Source organism: Glycine max, chromosome 12, assembly GCF_000004515.6.
Source record: "Glycine max cultivar Williams 82 chromosome 12, Glycine_max_v4.0, whole genome shotgun sequence".
NCBI classification, from domain to species: domain Eukaryota; kingdom Viridiplantae; phylum Streptophyta; class Magnoliopsida; order Fabales; family Fabaceae; genus Glycine; species Glycine max.
Window position 1 is genome coordinate 11,824,080 of NC_038248.2, and position 9,517 is coordinate 11,833,596.

General features: G+C 38.5%; 1 non-coding gene across 1 annotated transcript; it reads left to right on the plus strand.

The window, feature by feature from the left end:
• The first annotated feature begins 8,852 nt into the window (after positions 1-8,852).
• Positions 8,853-8,959, plus strand: LOC112998632 (small nucleolar RNA R71). Its single transcript, XR_003263726.1, has one exon. It is a non-coding gene; the product is annotated as a small nucleolar RNA R71 (small nucleolar RNA).
• Positions 8,960-9,517: the final 558 nt, after the last annotated feature.

Here is a 9,517-nt window from a genome sequence, read left to right on the forward strand (position 1 = left end):
TTACGAAAAAAGAATTACCAAAAAAACAGCAGAGGGGGGTGTACTTAGTAAAAATGGGGGTGCAAATAGCATTCAGGCCCATTTGGGCCCTCCAGAAGATTCCTCCAGAAGGCGGTTGCTTCTGGAGGAAGCAACCCTGCTCGCCTGGGCGAGCTGGGCGGCAACCACCTCCCCTATTTTGCTATAAATAGGGGAGGAAATGAAGAAGGAAGGGGTCCAGCCCCTTAGGCACTTCTCTCTCTTTCGAATTTGCTTGGAAAAATTGTTTCCGTGAAGAAAATCTAAGCCGAGGCGCTTCCGAAACGTTTCCGTAACGTTTTCCGTGAGGAATCTCGCAAAGGTTTGAACCGTTCTTCGACGTTCTTCATTCGTTCTTCATCGTTCTTCGATCTTCAACGGGTAAGTACCTCGAACCAAGCTTTTCGATTCATTCTATGTGCCCGTAGTGGTCCACATTGTGTTTCGTGCATTTTGATTCTCGTTTTGTTTACTTTTTATACCCCCTGTTGACGTGCTTAAGCCATTTTACTTAAGTCGTTTCTCGCTTAACTTAAAAATAAAATAAATTTCCACCGAACGTTTGAATTATATTATCCGTTAACTTTGGTTAAAATCAATTCCGACCGTTCGGTCATGCCGTAACCACGTTGGAAATCAAAAAAGAGGTAAAAAATAATATAAATAATAAAAAAAAACATCTTTTAGTAAAATAAAGCGGAAAATCAATCGGACGTTTTCTCTTTGGGATTTCTCATTCTTAATCGAATTGATTAATAACTAAGGTGAAACTAAGGCTAAAAATCAACTCGCCTAGTCAAGCTCGTCCACAAAAAATAGGCTTTTGAAGTTTGTCATTTCAATTTCTCACTAAGTAAAATGGATCATTTTTTAAGGTCCAACGCCTTAAAATGATCACCTCCTAAAATAAAAAAAGAATCACAAAAAGAAAGAACTACGTAGGTCTGAGTTCCTCATTGAGGATACGTAGGAGCAAAAGCCCCGCTTTTGTCGACCACCCCAAGAGATCGTTAATGGTCCAATGCCTTAACGTTTCTCTCCTTTCAAAAACAAGAGATCGTTAAATGGTCCAAAGCCTTAACGTTTCTCCCCTTTCAAAATCAAAAAGACCGTTAATGGTTCAACACCTTAAATGACCTTTTGTTCAATAAAAACATATTTTGCAAAAAAAGACAAAAAACAACTTAACCAAACACTTTGTTCCAAAAGAACTACGTAGGTCTGATTTTCTCATCCCAAATTGAGGAATACGTAGGAGCAAAGGGAAACACCCTTGTCGACCACAAAAAGAGAAAATATAAAAAGGGTATAAAGGATATAAGAACATAAAAGGGAACATAAAAATCAAAGTCATGTTTGCACATTCGATTAAAGGCTGCCGTCCCTTGGGGCGGACATGTGGGGTGCTAATACCTTCCCCGTGCGTAAATACAACTCCCGAACCTTTCACTTAAAAGTTCGTAGATCGCGTCTTTTCCGGTTTTTCCGACGTTTTCCTCAAATAAACGTTGGTGGCGACTCCGCGCGTATTCCTTTCGTGGAACACGCATCCCGCGAGTCTCGCGTCGCCCTCCCGCCGAAGGGTAGGTTGCGACAATCATGAACGTAAATTAAGCGCAGAGACAATTAATCAAGCACTAAGGATGCATGAATTAATAGCAACAAATTCAAAGTAATTAATGAAGAGGAAAAAAACTGAACATAATTTAACAATAATAATAGAACCTCAAAGAGAACTGTGCTTGATCCTCAAGAGAAAACAACGCTGCGGACTTAGCCTTTCATTAATCAAATAGAGAATGAAATTTTATTGATAAACCTAAAAGTCTGAACTGGAATTGTAAAAAACGAAAATAAAAGAGAAAGAGAAGAGAGACCAAAACTAAAAACGAAAAATAGAAGAGAGAGAGGAGAGAGAGAGAGCTAAACTAGAACCTTGGTGTTGTTATATATTTTTTCAGCCCCAAAGCTTACAAATCTCTTTTAAATCCAAGTCCATAAATAAATTAAATTCAAATCTAGATAAGATAAGATAAGATAAGATCTAGATTAAATAATATCTAGATGAGATCAAATATAAATAATATCTAGATAAGATAAATATAAGATAAGATCTAATTTTGTAGAATAAATTAGTTTGCCCTCTTCAAGTCCAAGCCCAATGCTTCATTAATTCTTGAAATTAGATTAAAAACATCAAATTAGCTGAATGGGCCCAAATAATAAAACTTCCTCATAAATTTGACAATTAAGACTAATTAGTATTTAAAATGGTGAAAAAAGGGTTAAGAAATAGGAGAAAATAATGGCACATCAAAACCCCCCATACTTAGCCTTTTGCACTCCTGGGCAAAATGAAATAAAGAACAAAATCCAAAGATATCAAAGAGAGAAACAAAAACATTTACATATTTCTCAATGAACATCAAGGAATGAAAGGAATGGGTAACATCTAACATGAAGAGATCCAAAGAGTCAAGACATTCGTGAAAATCATCCAAGCAACCCAATCATGGAAAAATAGTTAATCAGCTCAATAATGAAAAATGATTAAGCCTCACAAGATATACACTCTATCTCTCAAGTGTCTAGGCTACTGTTTACTCTCAAAGCACCCATGAAAACAAACACCACATAGACTTGGCAAAATTCTAAAATTGACAACAACTTGACAAACACATGTACATGAGAATCAAAAGGTCTTTAAAGGTTGTAATGGGGCCAAGGACAAGGTAGGGAAGAAAAATATGGAATAAGTAGCTAAATCCCAAAGGAATAGAGGAGCAATGAGGAATAAGTGGAAATTAAGCACAAGTAGTAAACCCAAACCCTCTAATATCAACAAAATCAACCAAGGCTCCCAAATCAAGTTCTCATATCAAGACCTTATTTATTCAACTTCACTTCTTTTCTTCTTCTTCTTCTTCTTTTTTTTATTGAATAGTACGAAATTGCAGAATTTGCAGCAACTGAATTTTTTTTTTTTTTTCTTTTTTCATTTTTCATTTTTTTATTGAACAGTACGAAATTGAAGATTAAAGAAAGAACTAGGCAATATATATATACATCAAGCATGGCCAACATTAAGCATGGCCAAAAATCATATCTTCCAATGAAACATACCCCCCCACACTTATTCTCAGCTTATTCCCAAAACAATTCCAAAGCTCCAAAATTCCTTAAGGGTAAAGTGATATCATAGTTTTTCACTTAAGGCTTGTAATGAGCTTCAAAACAAAGAAAGGGGAAAATAGGCTCAAAGGGGCTATCTAAGGAATTAATTCAAGGTAAGTCCATTTGGCTAGAAGCTTATAAGAACGAAATTGCCTAAATCATTTCCAAATATGCATGTGAATTAGGAAGCATCAACAAGAATCAAGCCAAGGCTATTGTGCAAGCAATCAATGGGGAAAAACACACCAAAAGATTATGATGATGGATGGCTCGAATTCTCACAAAGGTAAACTTATCACTTTCAAATTGAGCTTTCAAAACTATCATGACATGTAAAGGAAAAACAAGGATTTCAAGTCACAAAATGTCAAGAGACTTTTATTTTCAAAACAATTACCCATTACTTGAACATATCCTATAATTCAAAGAAAAACATGCAAATTTAACACAACAAAACTAACAAGATTAAACTAGAACCCAACAAAACTAACAAAATTAAACTAATTTAACACAACTAACGAAACCAAAACCAAAGAACACACTCCCCCCCACCAAAGAACACACTCCTCCCCCCCCCCCCCCATACTTAAACAACACATTGTCCTCAATGTGACTCAATTAAAAGATTAAAAGCAATTAAACCATCAAATAGAATCGGACAAATGTAATAAAAGTAAAGAAGGAGATAGGAAAGAAAAACTCCCTAAGTCATGGTAGAGGAAGAGTAAGGTGGAGTAAGGAAGTCTCTTCCACCACTACGTCCACTAAAGAAGGGTTTGTGAGGAATGGCTTAAGTCGGTGTCCATTGACCTTGAAGCTCTTGTTTGTGGAGTCGCTTTTGATCTCAACTGTACCATAAGGAAAAACATTAGTAACAACAAAAGGATCAATCCACTTAGACCTCAACTTACCACTCATGAGTCCAAGCTTAGAATTATACAATAACACTTTTTGCCCAACCATGAAGTCCTTCTTAATTATCATGCTATCATGGAACTTCTTGGTCTTTTCTTTGTAGAACTTGGCATTCTTGTAGGCTTCTAGGCGGATCTCATCTAACTCACTCAGTTGCAACTTTCTTTCCTCACCAGCTTGATCCATAGAGAAGTTGTAGGTCTTCACTGCCCAGTATGCTTTGTGCTCAATCTCCACTGGAAGATGACATGCCTTTCCAAAGACAACCCGATAAGGAGACATTCCCATGGGTGCTTTGTAGGCAGTCCTATGTGCCCAAAGAGCATCATCTAGCCTGGTACTCCAATCTTTCCTACTTGGCTGCACAATCTTCTCTAAAATTCTCTTGATCTCCCTGTTAGAAATTTCTGTCTGTCCATTGGTTTGGGGGTGGTATGGTGTGGATACCCTGTGGACAACCTCATACTTTTTAAGCAAGGCATGCATTGATTTGTTGCAAAAATGGGTTCCTTGATCACTAACGATTGCTTTAGGTACTCCAAACCTACAAAACAGATTAGATCTGACAAAATCTACAACAACCTTAGCATCATTAGTTCTAGTGGGCTTGGCTTCCACCCATTTTGAAACATAATCAACTACAAGGAGAATGTAAACATAACCAAAAGATACAGGAAAAGGGCCCATGAAATCTATACCCCAGACATCAGACACCTCACAAAATAGCATAGGTTGTTGAGGCATTTGTTGTCACCATGTAAGTGCACTTCCTGCTCTCTGACACTGCTCACAAGTGCTACAAATATTCCACGCATCTTTAAAGATGGTGGGCCAGTAAAAGCCACAGTCAAGCACTTTGCGAGCTGTCCTTTGAACACCCAGATGACCTCCCGGTGCGGAAGAATGACAGAACTGCAGGACTGAGTCAGTCTCATGATCTGGAATGCATCGTCTAATGCCCTGGTCATTGCACAATTTCCACAAGTAGGGGTCATCCCAAATAAAATGCTTAGCATCACTTTTAATTTTATCTTTTTGGGCCTTAAATGCTAAGGGAGGAAAAATAGAAGCAACTAAATAATTGACAATGTTAGCAAACCAGGGAGTAGAAAGAGAATCAGAAATACTATACAATATATATAAATAATCATCCGGGAAATCATCCCGAATGGGTGAGTCCTCATCAGACACATGTTTGATCCGACTCAAATGATCAGCAACTAAATTTTGTGCTCCGCTCCTATCACGGATCTCCAAGTCAAACTCTTGGAGCCAGAGCATCCACCAGATCAACCTAGGCTTTGAATCAGCCTTCTGCAACAAGTACTTTAAAGCTGCATGGTCAGTATAAACAGTAATGCGAGTACCAAGCAAATAAGAACAAAATTTTTCAAGAGCAAAAACTATGGCTAGTAGCTCTTTCTCAATAGTAGTATAATTCGCTTGGGAAGCATCTAAAGTCCTAGAAGCATAATATATCACCCTAGGCAATTTATCAATTTTTTGAGCAAGGACAGCCCCCAATGCATAATTTGATGCATCACACATAAGCTCAAAAGGGGCTGTCCAGTCGGGTGCCTGGATGATAGGGGTGGTAGTCAGTGCTCTTTTGAGGCAATCAAAAGCATCTTTGCATTTATCATTAAAGTCAAACCCCACCTCCTTTTGCAACAAGTTGGATAGTGGAAGGGCTACTTTGCTAAAATCTCTTATAAAGCGCCTGTAGAATCCTGCATGACCAAGAAAAGATCGCACCTCTCGCACGCAAGAGGGGTAAGGCAATTGTGAAATAACAGAAATTTTTGCAGGATCTACTTCAATGCCTTTATTGGAAATAATGTGGCCTAAAACTATACCTTGCTCAACCATAAAATGACATTTTTCAAAATTTAGAACAAGGTTAGTTTCAGTGCATCTATTCAAAACCTTTTCCAGCTATCCAAACAAACATAAAAAAAGGATCCATATACAATGAAATCATCCATAAACACCTATATGCAATTTTCTAAAAAATCACTAAAAATACTAATCATGCACCGCTGGAAGGTACCAGGGGCATTGCACAGGCCAAAAGGCATTCTCCTATAGGCAAAAGTGCCGAAGGGGCAGGTGAATGTGGTCTTTTCCTGATCCTCAGGAGCAATAGTGATTTGCATATAACCAGAAAAACCATCAAGGAAACAGTAGTGAGATTTACCTGCCAGGCGTTCAAGCATCTGGTCAATGAATGGCAGTGGAAAATGGTCCTTTTTGGTAACCTGGTTCAGTCTCCTATAGTCGATGCATACTCTCCAATTGTTCTGCACCCGAGTAGGAATCAGCTCCTCCTTCTCATTTTTTATCACGGTGAGGCCGGTTTTCTTTGGAACTACCTGGACGGGACTCACCCATTGGCTGTCGGAGATAGGATAAATGATTCCAGCTTGCAAAATCTTGGTTACCTCCTTCTTCACTACATCAAGAATCACTGGGTTGAGTCTTCTCTGTGACTGTCTTACTGGTTTAGCCCTATCTTCTAAATTTATTCGATGCATACATGTGGATGGGCTAATACCAGGAATGTTCGCCAGGGTCCAGCCTATAGCTTTCTTATGCTTCTTGAGAACTGATAACAGCTTCTCCTCTTGCTCATCAATAAGGGAGGCAGATATAATTACTGGAAAACTTTTGCTATCATCCAAGTAAGCATATTTTAAATTTGATGGCAGAGGCTTCAATTCTGGTGTGGATGGCTGGATAGTGGTAGAAAGAGATGGTTTCTCAGCCTGTACCTCATAAAGAAAGTCAGAGGTATGTGTACTTCCTGAAACATGGTTAGTTCTATCTGACTCTATAAAATCAATCTCAAGAGGTAAAACATCAGTAGACATGTAATCAATATCAAATTCAGATTCACTCTCAGCATCAAATTCAGACATATGATCAAGTACAAATTCAGATTCAATGCATGAAGAGTGATAGGCAGGTAGATTAGAATGAAGATCAGTCATGTATTCATCAACAATATGGTCAATTATTTCAACACGAAATACAGAAAGATCTTCAGATGGGCGTTTCATAGCATCAAGAATATTAAAGTGAACAGTTATATCACCAAACTCCATAGATAGTGTGCCTGCATATACATCTATCTTAGTTCTAGCAGTTTTCATAAAAGGTTTGCCTAGAATGATGGGAACTGATCCTTTAGAAAATCCATCCTCCATATTTAAAATATAAAAATCAATAGGGGAAATCATCTCACCAACTCTAACTAAGACATCCTCTATGAAACCAGCAGGATAGGCAACACTTCTATTAGCTAAATGAATTACACATCAGTTGACTGCAAAGGACTTAGAGATAGAGAATTAAAAATAGATAGAGGCATAACACTAACAGAAGCTCCTAAATCTAGCATGGCATTGTCAAACTTATTGTTCCCTATAATTCAAGGTATGTTGAATGTACCTGGATCTTTACATTTTTCAGGGATTTGGGGAACAGATTTACCAATCAATGCGGAGACATTTCTGCCCATACTAATTCTTTCACTTCCTTTAAGCTTCCGCTTATTAGTGTACAGCTCCTTCAAGAATTTAGCATATCTTGGAATTTGCTTTATTGCATTCAGCAGAGGTATGTTTACCTCTACTTTCCTAAATTTTTCCAAGATCTCCCTCTCTGCCTCTTCCATTTTTTTGTTGGAAATTGCTCTTGGAGGGAATGGAAGAGGGATATGTTGCTTCTCTTTAGATTCACCTGCATAGAAATTGTTAGGTAACTTACTCTTTAAATTTTTGTCATCATCTTTTTCTGGAGTAGAGTGAGGTTGGGCAGGTTCATTGGTGGATGAGGAAGATGCTACTAGTTGAGGTCCTTGACACTGCTTTCCTGACCTCAATGTAATGACACTCACATTTTTGGGATTCTGGACAGATTAAGAAGGTTATCTATCAGAATTCTGGGACTATTGTTGATTTAATTGTGTAGCCAACTGTCCCATCTGATTAGTTAAGCTCTGAATGGAGGCTCTGGTCTCTTGTTGAAACTGCATGTTTTGCATAGTCATTTGCCTCACAAGTTCTTCAAGGGAAGGTTGCGGAGGGGCCTCAACTGTTTGCTGTTTCTGGGGCTGTTGTTGTTGTTGTTGCTGGATTGGTGGAGGAACGTATGGTCTGCTTGGGCCAGCAACATTTTGAAAATAAGTCTGTTGTTGCTGCTACTATTGTTGTGAAGGATTCGACCATCTAAGGTTGGGATGATTCCTCCATCCGGGATTGTACCTGTTGCTGGAGAGGTCATAATTATTCTATTGCGGCTGATTTTTCTGTTGAGGTTGAGGAGGTCTGTTGTAGATGTATACAGCATAAGCTTCAGGTTGTTCAATTGCTTCAGATTGTTGCATAGAAGGGCAAAGGTCTATGTGTTGGTCAGCAGAGGAGCATAAACCACATAGTCTGGCGACAGGTGCAGATTTTTTATTCATGGCCAGTTGGATTACCAGGTTAACCAAGGCATCTAGTTTACCTTCAAGCTTCTTAGTCTCACCTGATGAATTCGTGGCTACTTCATGCACTCCTCTAATGACAATATCATCACTTATGGCACTAAATTGCTGGGAGTTTGAAGTCATCTTCTCAATTAAATTTTTGGCTTCAGCAGGGATCATGTCTATAAGGGCTCCACCACTGGCAGCATCAATCATACTCCTCTCCATGTTGCTAAGTACCTTATAGAAATATTGAAGAAGAAGTTGCTCAGAAATCTGGTGGTGAGGGCAACTTGCACACAATTTCTTGAATCTTTCCTAGTACTCATACAAGCTTTCTCCACTAAGTTGCCTGATGCCTGAAATGTCTTTTCTCATGGCAGTGGTCCTAGATGCAGGGAAGAATTTCTCCAAGAACACTCTCTTAAGGTCATCCCAGCTGGAGATGGATCTGGGAGCAAGGTAGTACAGCCAATCTTTTGTCACTCCTTCCAATGAATAAGGAAAAGCCTTTAGAAAGATATGATCTTCCTGGATATCAGGGGGCTTCATGGTGATACAAACAATATGGAACTCCTTAAGATGCTTATAAGGATCTTCACCTACAAGACCATGAAACTTGGGCAACAAATGTATTAGTCCAGTCTTGAGAACATATGGAACATCCTCATCAGGGTATTGTATGCACAAGCTTTCGTAGGTGAAATCAGGTGCAGCCATTTCCCTTAGAGTCCTTTCACGGGGTGGAGGTTGTGCCATATTCTCAGAATGTACAAAATCAGAATGTTCAAAATTATAATGCTCAAAATCACCAATATCATAATGCTCAGGATGCTCAAAAGGTACTAAATGATGTCTAACTAATCTATGAAATGTCCTATCTATCTCAGGATCAAAGGGTTGTAAGTCAGATGGATTTTCTCTAGTCATACACTAAAT